The following is a 15,576-nucleotide window of genomic DNA, read 5'->3' on the forward strand; positions in this document are numbered from 1 at the left end:
GGTCCATCACCTCTGACCGGGTCCTTGTAGAAGTTTCCGGAACAGAGCTAGGCCTCACGGCTTGTTTAGCCTGGCGGCGGGTGACCATTCCCACCCTCTTGGCTCGATTAACAGGATTGGCCAAGACTTCCCCCAACAGCATGGGGATGGGATAATCATCATAGACTGCAAAAGTCCATGTTCCTGATCAGCCCTTGTACTGGACAGGCAACTTGGCTGTAGGCAAATTGAAAGAGTTGGACTTGAAGGGTTGAATTGTCACTTGGATCTCTGGGTCAATTAAATTGGGGTCCACTAAGGAAACATGGATAGCCGACACTTGTGCTCCAGTGTCCCTCCATGCAGTGATCTTCTTCCCGCCCACAGTCACAGTTTCCCTCCGCTCCAAGGTTATCTGGGAGGTATCTGGGCCTGAGGACCTCTGGTGTGATTCCGGTGCAATGAACTGTAATCTGTTGGGGTTCTTGGGGCAGTTGGCCTTTACATGCCCCAACTCATTACATTTAAAACATCGTCCAGCTGACGGATCACTGGGGCGAGGCGGGTTGCTGGAGAACGGGGTGGTGGAACAATAAGGTGTCTGGAGGTTTCTTTGGGAGGCAGGTGGGGCCTTGGGCGGTCCCCAGTAATAGGGTGTGGTCTGGGGTTGTCCCTTCTCGTATCCGCTCCAACTACAACCAGTTTTTTTCTTTTCTGCCACCTCCACCCATTTGGCTCCAATCTCCCCCACCTCGATTACAGTTATGGGCTTCCCATCTAGGATGTATCTTTTTATTTCCTCAGGAACACCCTCTAAGAACTGCTCCATTTGCATTAGGAAGGGCAAATCTTCTGGAGATTCAACACTTGCTCCCGATATCCAGGCATCCCAATGTTTCACAATGTGGTAGGCATGTCAGGTAAATGACACGTCTGGTTTCCACCTTAGGGCTCTGAACCACCGACGGGAATGCTCGGGTTCATACTTGTTCATGTGTTCCTTAGGTATTTCAGCTGCCACCTCAGCTAAGGGTCCACTGAGCTGCGGCCTCAGCTCTACCATGTACTGGCCTGTAGAGATGCTGTACCCAAGGCAGGCCCTTGCGAAGTTTTCTAAGAAGGCCTCGGTATCATCGCCTGCCTTGTAGGTGGGGAACTTTCTGGGATGGGAAATGGTACCTGGAGAAGGATTGCTAGGGTTTGTTGGTTTATTCTGCTGAGCCTTTGCCTTCTCCATCTCCAGTGCATGCTTCCTCTCTTTTTCCTTCTCCTCCAGTTCTTTGTCCCTTGCCTCGATAGCTCTCCTGTGGGCAGCCTCCCTTTCCTCCTCAGCATGCTTCCATTCTTTTTCCTTTGTCTCCATAGCTCTCCTGTGGGCAGCCTCTTTGGCTGTTTCTGTTTTGGGCTCTGTCATGTTTGCCTCTCTGTTTTTAACTAACTTTACACCAGAGAGTTAGAAATAAAATAAACAAAAAAACTTGGCTTGTAAAATTTTGCTGTGCTGTCCAGATACCCATGTTCTCTGATAGTGATTGTCAGCCTACAGAAAAATCCTTAAAAAAAAACCCTAACATCTTTGTCTCCAGGCAAATAGGCAGAAAACCCCTCTAATTGCTCTTAGGTAAAAAAAAAACTTCTTCAGGTCTGTGAAGACTTGTGAATTTCCCTGCAGGAGGTTAACTACCCTGCTTTTAGGTAGAGAAAACTCCAGCTCACAAAAGACAATTCCCTTTTGCCTCTGCTCTGGCTCCAAAGCAGAGGAAAAAAAAAACCTCTAACTGCTTTCAGCCAAAAACCTGCTTTTCAGGAGCCCAAAGGAAAAAAAATATTTCCTTTTAAAATCTGTGCTTCTGGTTCAAAAAATCTCAAATTGATCTCGAAATAATTTCAAGTTAATCCCACTGCTCTGTCACCATGTCAAGGTTCCTTCCCCACTCTGAACTCTAGGGTACAGATCTCCTCAGCTTACTTTTACCAGCTTAGGTGAAATCTTCCCCAAGGTACAAACTATTTTACCTTTTGCCCTGGGACTTTTTTGCTGCCACCACCAAGCGTCTAACAAATATATAATCGGGAAAGAGCCCGCTTGGAAACGTCTTTCCCTCCAAATTCCTCCCCAAACCCTACACCCCCTTTCCTGGGGAAGGCTTGATAAAAATCCTCACCAATTTGCATAGGTGAACGCAGACCCAAACCCTTGGATCTTAAGAACAATGGAAAAAGCAATCAGATTCTTAAAAAAGAATTTTAATAGAAGAAAAAGTAAAAGAATCACCTCTGTAAAATCAGGATGGTAAATACCTTACAGGGTAATCAGATTCAAAACATAGAGAATCCCTCTAGGCAAAACCTTAAGTTCCAAAAAGACACAAAAACAGGAATATACATTCCATTCAGCACAGCTTATTTGCTCAGCCATTTAAACAAAACAGAATCTAACGCATATCTAGCTAGATTCCTTACTAAGTTCTAAGATTCCATTCCTTTTCTGTTCCTGGCAAAAGCATCACACACAGAGAGAGAACCTTTGCTTCTCTGCAACCCCTCCAGCTTTGAAAGTAGCTTGTCTCCTCATTGGTCACTTTGTTCAGGTGCCAGCCAGGTTATCCTAGCTTCTTAACGCTTTACAGGTGAAAGGGTTTTTCCTCTGGCCAGGAGGGATTTTAAAGGTGTTTACCCTTTCCTTTATATTTGTGACACACCACAACCACTAGCCCAAAGTAGGTCTAATGCTGAAACCTTAGCATCACTGATTTCAGCTCTACAACATTTAACAAGACTCCTAATTGAGTCTACATTAACTCTGTTATTACACAGTGGTGAGACAAAGTAGCAAATTGGTGTTTAGGACAACAGGCAAACAATGTTAGTGCCACTTCTTTCTCTTAACTCATTGGGCTTTGGAACCCATGTCCCTCACCTAGTGAATGCTACTTAGTTGAGGTTGAGTCCCTCAGTCATAAGGTGCCAAGTACAGTACTACTGTCCTTGATTCACATAACTAGGATAACAACCCTTTATTACTCCTGCCCCAATAATAAAGAGACTCGGGATCCCACAGCAGCCAAAGTGGCCATTTGAGCAAGCAGTCGCGTCATGCTAGACTGGATGGGGGTGCCCATGCAAATGAGAACAGCCCTGAAGTCCTTTTCCACAGCTCACCTCCAGATGTCAGGGGAGAGCTCATTCTGACTCTGCTTACAAAATAATGCCAAATAGCCAGAACCCTGCCTCAGAAGGAATGAACAGAACAGGGCAATTATCGAATGATCCATCCACCGTTGTCCAGTCCCAGCTTCTGGCAGTCAGAGCTTTAGGAACATCCAAAGCATGGGGTTGTGTCCCTGACCATCTTGGATAATAGCCATTGGTGGACCTATCCTCCATGGACTTATCTAATTCTGTATTTTAGCCAGTTGTACTTTTGGCCTTCACAAAATCCCCTGGCGAGTTCAACAAGTTGACTGTGCGTTGTGAGAAGAAGTACTTCCTTTTGTTTGTTTTGAATCTGTTGCCTATTAATTTCATTGGGTGACCCCTGGTCCTTCTGTTCTGTGAAGGGGTAAATAACACTTCCCTGTTCACTCTCTCCACAGCATTCATGATTTTATGGATGTTTATCATATCCCGCCTTAGTCCTCTCTTTTCTAATCTGAACAATATCAGTCTTTTTCTCTCTCCTCAAATGGAAGCTGTTCCATGCCCCCTAATCTCTATCCCTTTTCCAGTTCTAATGTGTCTCTTTTTTTGTGGGGCAACCAGAACAGCACACAGTTTTCAAGGTGTTTGCACATGCCATGGATTTATATAGTGGCATTGTGATATTTTCTGTTTTATTATCTATCCCTTTACTAAAGGTTCCTAACATCCTGTTCGCTTTTTTCACTGCTACTCCACATTCAACAGATGTTTTCAGAGAACTATCCATGATGACACCAAGATCTCTTTCTTGAGTAGTAATAGCTAACTTAGACCCCATCATTTTGTATGTATCGTTGGAATTATGTTTTCCAATGTGCATTACTATGCATTTATCAATATTGAATTCCATCTGCCATTTTGTTGCCCATTCACCCAGTTTTGTGAGATCCCTTTTTGACTCTTCACTGTCAGCTTTGGACTTAACAGTCCTGAGTCATTTTGGATTGTCTGCAAATTGTGCCACTTCACTGGTCGCTCCAAGATCATTTATGAACATGTTGAACAGCACAGGTCTCAGTATAGATCCCCAGAGAATGCAGCTATTTACCTCTCTCCATTGTGAAAACTGACTATTTATTCCTACCCTTTGTTCCCTGTCTTTTAACAAGATACTAATCCATGAGAGAACATTCCCTCTTTTCCCACGACTTCTTACTTTGCTTAAGAGCAGTTGGTGTGGGTCTTTGTCAAAAGCTTTCTGAAAGTCCAAGTTCCCTGTATCACCCTTGTCCACATGCTTGTTGACTCCCTGAAAGCATTCTGATAGATTGGTGAGGCACGACTTCCTTTTACAAAAGCCACACTGACTCTTCCTCAACCTATCTTGTTTATCTATGTGTCTGAAGAGTCTCTTCTTTAAAAGAGCTTCAACCAATCTGCATGGTACTGAGGTTAGGCTCACCAGCCTGTAATTGTCAGGATTGCCTCTAGAGCCTTTTTAAAAAAATCAGCATTACTTTAGCTACAGTCATTTGCTAAATGACCTGCAGTCATTTGTCCAGAGGCTGATTTAAGTGATGGGTCACATATCACAGTTAGTTTTTCTGCAATTTCCTATTTGGGTTCTTTCAGAACTCTTGAGTGAATACCATTTATTACTGTTTAATTGATCAATTTGTTCCCAAACCTCCCCTATTGATGCCTCAATCTGGGACAGTTCCTCAGCTTTGTCACCTAAAAAAATGGCTCCTGTGTGGAAATCTCCCTCACATCCTCTGCAATGAAGACTGATGCAAAGAATTAATTTAGTTTCTTTTCAACAGCCTTGCCTTCCCTGAGTACTCTTTTAGCATTTTGACCATCCAGTGATACCACTTGTTGTTTGGCAAGCTTCCTGCTTCTGAAGTACTTAAGAAAAATTGCTCTTAGTTTTTCTGTGTTTTGTTAGTTGCTTTTCATATTCTTTTCTGGCCCACCTAATTATACTTTTACACTTGTCTTGTCACAAATCATTGTGGAAATAGGTAGCTGGCCATTTAAGTGGTGTTGGGATTGAATCATTACAGACGAGCTGCCACGTAGGAGACTGCGTGAGCCAATGTTGAATTTCTCTGGAAAGTGGGAATCAATATTTTAATGTTGCCATCAGTGTTAGCCATCTTAGTAATGAAATTTCATGCCCAAATTTACAGCCTGCTCTTTGTCACAATTGCTACTATATTGGCTAGAATAGTTGGCTTTGGGTAACACTTTGTTCCAGCCTTCATCCTGATTTTTATCAACCTACCTCATGGGCCAGATCCTCAAATGGTATAAACTGACCCAGCTCCCTTAACTTTAAAGGAGATAATCAAATATTCATTGATGTGATAATGCATTTCATTAGTGCTCTGACTGACAGGGTGTGGACCATTGGCCTTCTCCTTCCATCTACAGGCAGGACACAATGTATGAAGAAGGAAATGTCCAACTGAACAACTGTGACCAAGTTCCTTATCCTGGGATTCTCTGATGTTCAGCAGCTGCAGATTTTACACTTTTTGGTGTTTCTAGTGATTTATCTGGCAGCCTCGATGGGGAATCTTCTCATCATCACAGTTGTTGCCTTTGACCACCATCTTCACACCCCCATATACTTCTTCCTGATGAATTTGTCCATGTTAGACATCAGCTCCATCTCTGTCACTATCCCCAAATCTGTGGCCAATTCCCTTATGAATACCAGTTCAATTTCCTATTCTGGATGTATCGCCCAAGTCTTTTTCTGTATGATCTTTGCTGTAACAGAGTTCTCCATACTCACCATCATGGCATCTGACCGATACATCGCCATCTGCCAACCTTTGCACTATGAGAGAGTGATGAGTGGGAAACCTTGTGTCCAAATGGCAGCCGGTGCCTGGATGATTGTTCTTGTCTGCACTGGACTGCACACTGTGAACATGTTTGCAATATCCTTCTGTGGCGGCAACATGGTGGATCAGGTTTTTTTGTGAAATCGCCCAGCTACTCAAGCTCATCTGTTCTGACTCTTACCTCACTGAAACTGGAGCTCTTGTCTTTAGTGTCTGCTTAGCCTCCAGCTGCTTTGTTTTCATAATTGTGTTCTATGTTCAGATCTTCACCACAATGCTGAGAATCCCCTCTGAGCAGGGCTGGCGTAAAGCCTTCTCCACCTCCCTCCCTCACCTCATTGTGGTCTCCTTGTTCTTTTTCACTGTAGACTTTGCCTACCTGAAACCCACCTCCAGCTCAACATCAGGTCTGGATCTCATAGCTGCTGTCCTCTCTTCTTTGGTGACTCCAGTGATGAATCCCATCATCTACAGCATGAGGAACAAGGAGATCAAAGCTTCATTGAAGAAACTGATAGGGTGGAGGTTATTCACCTAAAATATAGTGTCCATCTTTCATCTTTGATCACAATTTCTTGTTGTGTTTTTCTTTATAAATATAATCAACTGACGGCATTATTGTCTCCTTGATAACATAATTTGAAATCTGTTTATGCAGAAAGGGGTATTTACATGGGTAAAAATGCAGACTCAAGTCAATGGACTTCCTGTATGTTTACACCAGTAAAAATAAGAACAGAACCTTTCTTTCTTTCTTTCTTTCTTTCTTTCTTTCTTTCTTTCTTTCTTTCTTTCTTTCTTATATTTTCTGTACTGCTGCCCACCATCACACTATCTGAGCACCTTCCCCCTAAAATGAATGGCCATAATCAAGTCCCCAGTGTACTTCATGAGGTCTTTTCCTTTTGGGGGGTATGAACTCTGCTGGGGGTACCATGGCTTTTGGTTAATTGTTTGCTTGTGTGACAGAGTGGGGTATGGTGGTGACACTTTGTGTGCAATATTGGTGGAAATATTGGCATGGTGACTGCAAAAGTCTGGCCTGGCTCAATGGCAGCCTATTGTGTTGTAGTCCAGACAGCTGAACTGCCTGGGAAAGGTGTTTGACATGTCATTGAAGGACCATCATTCAGAACCCATCAAGACTAGAGTCTGGGGCTATCGGTTTTTATAATGTCTCAACAACTTGGCCACCCCCAGAGAAAAATGTTTTTTTCTATACAGGGGGCCCACAGGCATGAATGTCGGAGATGGAGCTTCACAGTTTGAACCCATGGCCCAGAGACTGGGGCCTACTTAACAGTGCAATTCCATTCTTGGGGCCAACCATGGCCATGTATAGAAAAGACTTTCAGGAGCAAGATGGCAGGAAGGACTCTGCACAGCTTGAAACACTGGTGAACCTTGGACTCACAGAAACAGTGAGATCAGACCAGGAGAAGCGGGTGTCTCATAACTGTCTTGTTTTACAGATCTGTATCTGTTGAGGGCTTATTGCATACAGTTTCCTCTTGCTAAACCCTTTGCTAAAGCTGTGTTCCTTGCCTCTCTGCCACATTCTTCTTAAAGGGGTTCAGCTAGAAGCCCAGAGTGAGCATAGCCGAGGTGAAGCTCTGGCCGAGTTCTAAGGCAGCTGGACAATGGCCTCCCATGGCCAAAGGAAGGGTGTCAGAAAAGGGGTTTGAGCTGGAGAGTGTTTCCTACAACCCCAGAGCTAGAAACAATGAAGAGACTCTACCCAGATGCACTTATCTTTGAAGTACATGGCTCCCATTGATTTGGCCCTCTTGCAAGAGACAGGTGACTGTACTGCTGGATAAAGGGTCAGTTTGTAACACCTTGTTTATCTGGCTTTTCTTTTATTTGATCAGTTTGTCAATTTGGTTTTAGTTCTTTTTTTTTATTTTGGGGAGGGGAGGGAAATGTTTGTTACATGGGAGTTATCGATATTCTGTCTTGTCTTTGGGAAGCCAACGTGCCATCACTTTGATGTTGTTTTCTGAATGAGCTGAAGGTTTGCTTTCCAGTCACTGTCCAACGTTAAAGAGTGTTAAATAATCCAGTCACTGGATTAAATTAAATAATCCAGTCACTGTCCAACATTAAAGAGTGTTAAAGAAGGTCTGGAACTTGGTGTACAGAGACCTCAGCTTGCTTCGCACCGTGGCAAACACACCATGAAAAATCCGCTATTAAGCCATGTCCTCAGCTGATGCAAAGCAACATAGTTGAAGTCAATGGAGCTATGTTGATTTACAAGGACCAAAGGAGGCAGATCATTGACTTCAGCAGCTCCTATAAACTTCAGATCATGCACCGTAACCTGAACTCCACTTTCTCAACCTCCCTTTCGTCACACACTCTGTCACTGGGTGAGCTGGGCCTTTATGCGGGAATGGATCCAACCCATCTGTGCCTTATGAACAGCCTCTCAATGGGGCCTGAGAGAGAGCAGCTGGACTTTCTAAAGAGACAGAGAAGAACAGGAAATAGGGGAGGAAGCTGTGGCAGAGGCTGCAGAGCTGAGGAGGCACCTACACAGACCTTTGACTGAGGGGAGAGCAGAAGCAGAAGCAGATCCTGGGAAGGGATGAAAAGCTGTTCCCAACTTGGAAAATTGAAGATAGACAGAGAGCCCTAGGGAGGAGCTGGGTCCAGCTTGAGACCGGTCTGGAAGACTCTTTTCTGCTTACTTTGAATTTTATGTTGTCATAACCATAGGGGTATGTTAGGAAAGAGATATTCAGGCCTCTCTGTAAAGGCCTATACTCTAAGAATTTAGGTTTATTCTTATCACTTAGCTAGTTCTAGAGGTATAAAAGAAAGAATCAAAATCACTTCTGCTGGTGTAAGGCCCTTCTCTTACTGTGGCAGCGTGAGGCCCTGTTCTTAGGCTAAGGCCTTTGGCTAAGCAGCAGAGGCAGCCATAAACTGGGAAGCGAACAGTCACATCCTTCCATTACAAGCTAGTCACATTGAAATAAGATGCTATTGGGCTGCTAGGCATTATCAGGACAGGATTGTATTCCTATCACCTCCAGAGAAAGGGAAGTGCCTAGAAGGTGTAAAAGGAAACTTAGTTTGATAGCATCCTGTCTGGCAAGAACTCACTTATCAATAGCTGGGATGTGAAATCCTCACTTCTGTGTTGTTCTATCACTGTAGACCCCATTTCCCGATTGTCTGTCTGTATAATCTCTGTCTCATTCTGTGATTGTTTCTGTCTGATGTAGAATTAATTTTGCTGGGTGTAAAGTAATTAAGGTGGTGGGATATAATTGTTTAAATCATGTTACAATATGTTAGGATTAGTTAACGAATCATTTTACAGAAATTAAACTAAGGTATAGCTAAGCAGAACTTACTATATAGTCTGCAGGTTTCAGAGTAACAGCCGTGTTAGTTTGTATTTGCAAAAAGAAAAGGAGTACTTGTGGCACCTTAGAGACTAACCAATTTATTTGAGCATAAGCTGATGAAGTGAGCTGTATCTCACGAAAGCTTATGCTCAAATAAATTGGTTAGTCTCTAAGGTGCCACAAGTACTCCTTTTCTTTTTATATAGTCTGCAGTCAATCAGGAAGTGAGGGGGAAATGGGAACAGGGAATGGGGGTGGGGAAATCGGAATCATAGAATCATAGAATATCAGGGTTGGAAGGGACCTCAGGAGGTCATGTAGTCCAACCCCCTGCTCAAAGCAGGACCAATCCCGAATTAAATCATCCCAGCCAGGGTTTTGTCAAGCCTGACCTTAAAAACTTCTAAGGAAGGAGATTCTACCAGCTCCCTAGGTAACGCATTCATGTTTTGCTAAGGGCAGCAATGGGAACAGGGACACAGGTGTAAGGCTCTTTGGTGTCAGAGCTGGGAAGGGGGAGACACTAAGGAAGGAAACTGGAATCATGCTTGCTGGAAGTTCACCCCAATAAACATCAAATTGTTTGCACCTTTGGACTTTGGGTATTGTTGCTCTCTGTTCACGTGAGAAGAACCATGGAAGTAAGCAGGTGAAGTAATAAGCCCCTAACACCAGGCAAGGTGTATTAGTTTACCTTTGTTTTCTCAACTTGTGAATTTTCCCTTTGCTAGAGGGAGGTTTATCCCTGTTTTGTTGTACCTTTTTGAAACTAAGGCCAGAGGGGGTTCCTCTGTGCTCTTTCAATTTTCTGCTACTCTGTAAGGTTAACTACCAGTTTACCTTTTTCTCTTGAAATAAAATCCTTCTTTTTAAGAACCTGACTGATTTTTCCATTGTTCCAAGACCCAGGGGTTTGGGTCTTTGATCATTTTGTAACCAATTGGTTAGGATATTATTCTCCCCAGGAAAGGGGTTGTATAGGCTTGGGGGAATATTTTGGGGGAATAGGACTCGAAGTGGTCCTTTCCCTAATTGTTTGTTAAATCACTTGGTGGTGGCAGCGATCCCAAGGCAAGAAGGAAATCTGTGCCTTGGGCAAGTTTTAACCTCAGCTGATAAAAATAAGCTTTGGGGGTCTTTCATGCAGGTCCCCACACCTGTACCCCAGAGTTCAGAGTGGGGAAGGAACCCTGACATATGTTAATAAGCCAGACCCCAAGAATGGACACATGAGCCTTTGTGGAGTTATTGAGGAGCTCCAAGGAAGGAAATGGAGGCCAGGCACTGCAGAGTCATCCCAAGTCATGAGGTGCCACTCCAGAGGTGGCCACAATATTTATATGTCCCTTTACCAAACTACCCTTTCCTATTATATCCACATAATTTGTGGATATTGATGTAGTAGAGTTGTGTGCAGGGAAGGGCTAGTTTGATCCATGGTGGAGACAGAAGACTGGCATTCCCAGCAGAGCAGAGTTAAGGTTGCTCGAGGAAATCTGCCTTTAGTTTTTCCCTTAACTTCTTTCAAGGGCTGTTTGGGATTTTTCACTTGAGAGATTTTTCCCTTGAAAAATGTGATTTCATCAAAATTTACATTTCCTGCTGGACAGCTGGAAAGCCAGACAGCATAGGTATCTGGGCAGCCGAGGAATCAGGCAGCAGTCAAGCTGAAAGTCAACCAGGAGCCTCCCTGGTTTCCACTAAAAGTTTCAATGGATTCAACACACTCCCATGAAAAGTTCCTATTCTGTCAAAAGAGTATGTTCCACTGGAAAATTGTTCCATAAGATAATTTTTGATCAGCACTAATCATTATATTTTAGCGTATTTATCCCACTGATGGGGGTGATGTGCAAGTTATTATCAAGGTCACTCGAGAGAAGAAAGGGGAATCTGATTCAGAGATCCTCAGCTTCTCTGCTCAGTCCATTATGTGAGTAAGATTTTGGGTGCAACATTGCATACCAAACTATAGTGCCCATTTCCTTACCCGCAAGGATCACTGGGAAATTTGGGTAAACAACGAAAGCAGGGTTACGACTCCAGGACGTTACTGCTTGTAGTGATAAATTATTTTTTGCTTCAGATTCACCAGAGCACTTATCCCGTATTAAGCCAACCGCTAACTGATTAGGATACGTGGAGACTTTTCATGGGGTCATAGTGTTCCACCTCTCAGTCTTATCAAAAAGAAGACTGAGAGGTGACTTGATTAAAACCTATATGTTCCTTCATAGGGAGAAAGTACCTGGTCCTAAGGGCACTTTCAAATTAGCAGGATAAGAACCAATGGCTGGAAATTGAAACCAGACAAATGTAAATTAGAAATAGGGCACAAATGTCTAACAGTGAGGGTTTGAAGGGGTACAGTGACCCCACAGTGGCTGGAAAGAAGCTAATGAGGGCCCAGGTGCTCCGTTAGCCCTACCTTGTTACACCTATGAGAGGGGTCAAAGCCTGGAGGGAGCAGTTGAAAAAGGAAAAGCCCAATACAGTAAGGGCTGAGCAGGAGAAGGAGTGGACCTCTTGTGCTAACACCTTGAAGGAAGGTGTCAGAGAAAACCTATAGATTGTGTGGAGGCAGGCTGGTCTGGGGCCAGATGCTGTCCTGAGCCTGCTAGGTGCCAGATCCTCTTTGGGGCAGATAGACCCCACCTTGGTCCTGTACATTTCCTTTGTTCACCATAACGAATCCTCTTTCCCTCTGGGATCTGTGGAGGAGTGAGCCTGAGAAGAAGCTGTGAGAAAGGCTAAGGGCCAGGCTCATTGGTCAAGGGGTATGAGTCTCACTCGCTCTGGGTGCAAGAGGTCCTGGGTTCAAATCCCAGGTGAGCCCTCTTGAGTTTCCCTGCAGGAAAGGACCTGGGGATTGCAGTGGACAAGAAACTGGATATAAGTCAGCAGTGTGCCCTTGTTGCCCGGAAGGCCAACGGCATATTGGGCTGTATTAGTAGAAGTATTGCCAGATGATTGAGGGAAGTGATTATTCCCCTCTTTTCAGCACTGGTGAGGCCACACCTCGAGTATTGTGTCCAGTTTTGATCCCCCCACTACAGAAGGGATGTGGACAAATTGGAGAGAGTCCAGCAGAGCTCAACAGAAATGATTAGGGGGCTGAGGCACATGACTTACAAGGAGAGGCTGAGGGAACTGGGGTTATTTAGTCTGCAGAAGTGAAGAGTGAGGGGGGATTTGACAGCAGCCTTCAACTACCTGAAGGGGCATTCCAAAAAGGATGGAGCTAGGCTGTTCTCAGTGGTGGCAGATGGCACAACAAGAAGCCGTGGTCTCGAGTTGCAGTGGGGGAGGTCTAGGTTGGATATTAGGCAACACTATTTCACTAGGAGGGTGATGAAGCACTGGAATGGGTTACCTCGGGACGTGGTGGAATCTCCAATCTTAGAGGCTTTTAAGGCCCAGCTTGACAAAGCCCTGGCTGGGAAGATTTACTTGGTGTTGGTCCTGCTTTGAGCAGGGGATTGGACTAGATGACCTCCTGAGGTCTCTTCCAACCCTAATATTCTATGATTCTATGACAGGCTGAGTTAGAAAGTAGCCCAGGAGGAGGCAAAGGGTGTGAATAGACAGAGCTGAACTACTTACTACAGGGTATCCAGAGTAGATAGTAAGCCTGGGTTCCCCTCCCAGCCCCCCGAGGATGGTGGCACAAAGACCCCCCAGAGATGAGCTGGAAGGCCAATAAAGCCTGAAGTCAGCCTGAAGGCCTGGCATGAAGCCACTGGACTACAGAGGAGCTAGACTGGGTTTACCTCAGATTGGATGGGAATACATGTGACTTGGCTGGAGGGCTGAGTTACGAGAGGTAGATCACAGCACAGCCAGAGTGACAATCAGCAAAGAGTGCCGAAGAAGAAGATGACCTTGCTATGAATCATAGAATCATAGAATATCAGGGTTGGAAGGGACCTCAGGAGGTCATCTAGTCCAACCCCCTGATCAACGCAGGACCAATCCCCAACTAAAACTATGCCATGCCCAACCATGAGGAAGCACGCCAGCCAGGGAGTCACACTTCTGGAGAAGTTGATTAACCATTGGAACAAGCTACCAAGAGAAGTGGTGAATTCTCCATCTCTTGATATCTTCAGATCAAGAGCAGATGCTTTTCTGAAAGTTGCTTTAACCAAACACATGTTATTGGGCTAAATACAGGGGCAACTGAGTGAAATGTAATGTTCTGCTATGTACAGGGAAGGTGATTCAATGTCCATGCTCTCCTAAGATGGTTGAATCTATGAACCCTCTTCTAAAGTAGTTGGTAGTAGCTAATTCAGAGACAGGAGAGTGGACAAGGTGGATGACTGGCCTCCTCCAGATTGGCATTTCCTATGTCCCTTAGAATTGGGAAAGAGAAACACCTCCTTTGATGTTAGACATTTTCCTGTCTCCATAACTATTCCTTTGAAGCTAGAAGTTGTCCTATTTCCACAACTTTCTCTCTGAGGTTAGGAGTTCATGTATTAAACTTGTTTGTAAGTTCTAAAAATAAAATGGAGCATTAACGCTGCCTTTGCGGCAATTGTAAATTCCCATTAGCATAAGTTTCCAGGGAGTTGTTTCACTCTCGTATAACAAATCAGAGAAGGCATTCACTTTTGGGGATCAGATAAAAGCCAGCTGTGACAAGCAGGAGAATAGAACAGGGGATCCTCTGTAGAACTCTTAGGTCTCTTTACTGTGGTCCATGAAGAAGATGGTGATAGACTCTGGATCCTGGATCCTGGATCCTGGTCTCTGAAAGGCTGCATGAAGAGGTCACGTCAGAGACTCCAGCTTTTATTATACCTGTTTTTGAGGAAGCACAACCTTTCTCACAAGATTCACAGAAGGTAAAGGATGATGTATATTGTCATGAATAATGTGTAACAGAGAGTCTGTGTTTCTGTGAGACACACCCTGAACAGGCAGTTTTAGACGTATGTAGAACACCCTGGGTTTACTCAGAGTCAGCCCTAGCCAGAGCTAGATGGCAAGAATTTGTGAGGATTTATGAGAATTTGTCCCTCCCCAGTCATTCACTGCACAAAAGCCACATATTCAGTAGGAGGAACAAACCTTAAAATAGGAAATCTTCAATGAGGTATCTAGCTAGCTAACTCTCTGTCTGCCCATCTGTCGCTATATAGCCTTCCCTCCACAGTCTAGCTTTATTTCTGCCTGTCTATCTGGCAGTGTCTCTGTCTCTCCTTCATCTATCTATCTACCTATCTATCTAACTTCATTAATTTGCCATCAGAGTGATTTCTAAGTTACAGAAGATAAAAGAAACCCTAAAACACATGAGTTTACAGTTCAATATGACGGCAAAAAATGCAATGTCTTGCGGATATGAAGAAGAAATAGGCAAGTATTAAAATGAATATTGTATTGTATCTCATATTTGCAAGGATAGTCATTCTATTAAAACTCCCTAAACAAAGACATAGAATAACAAACAAACAACTACTATTGTATTGCTTAATTCAAAATTCACATACAAATTCATCACTAACTAAGATATCAGTAAAAAATACAGATATGTGTATGAGAAGGAGGTAGAATAATGAATCATAGAACTGAAGGGCTGCAAAGGATCTTGAGAGGACACCAAGTCCAGCCTCCTGTGCTGACCATCTAGACCATCTCTGACAGGTGTTTGTCTAAGCTGCTTTTAAAAAAGTCAGATAATGGGGATTCCACAACCTGCCTTGTAACCTGTTCTGGGGCTTCCCTATCCTTAGAGTTAGAAAGTTTTTCTACTGTCTAAACCAAATCTCCCTTGCTGCAGATAAAGCTGATTGCTTCTTATGAGACCCTTAGTGGACATAAAGAACAAGTGATCCCTGTCCTCTTTGTAACAACCTCTTACATGTTTGAAGACTCATCAGGTTCCCCCTCCGTTTTTTCTTCTCTAGACTAAATATGCCCAGTTCTTTCCACCTTGCTTCATAGGTCGGGTTTTCTAAACCTTTTATCATTTTGTTGCACACTTCTAGATTCTCTCCAATTTGTCCACATATTTCTTATTGTGTGATTGCCAAAACTGAACCTAGTCCTCCAGCTGAGGCCTTCTCGGTGAGCTTATGCTCAAATAAATTTGTTTTTTGTTAAAAGAAGAGGAGTACTTGTGGCAACTTAGAGACTAACAAAGTAACTCCCTCCCCACAAAGGTACCTGTTTCATGTCATATTTCACAAGCTATTATTACTACTTTTTAAAAATTACTGTTCTTGCTAGAACCC

The 15,576-nt window shown here is 43.8% G+C and overlaps 1 pseudogene; it reads left to right on the top strand.

Moving 5' to 3' along the window:
* Positions 1-5,582: 5,582 nt before the first annotated feature.
* On the top strand, positions 5,583-6,513 carry LOC144258672 (olfactory receptor 14A16-like; annotated as a pseudogene).
* The last annotated feature ends 9,063 nt before the right edge of the window (positions 6,514-15,576 follow it).

The sequence above is a fragment of the Eretmochelys imbricata genome, unplaced genomic scaffold (genome assembly GCF_965152235.1).
Source record: "Eretmochelys imbricata isolate rEreImb1 unplaced genomic scaffold, rEreImb1.hap1 Scaffold_33, whole genome shotgun sequence".
In the NCBI taxonomy this organism is placed as follows: domain Eukaryota; kingdom Metazoa; phylum Chordata; order Testudines; family Cheloniidae; genus Eretmochelys; species Eretmochelys imbricata.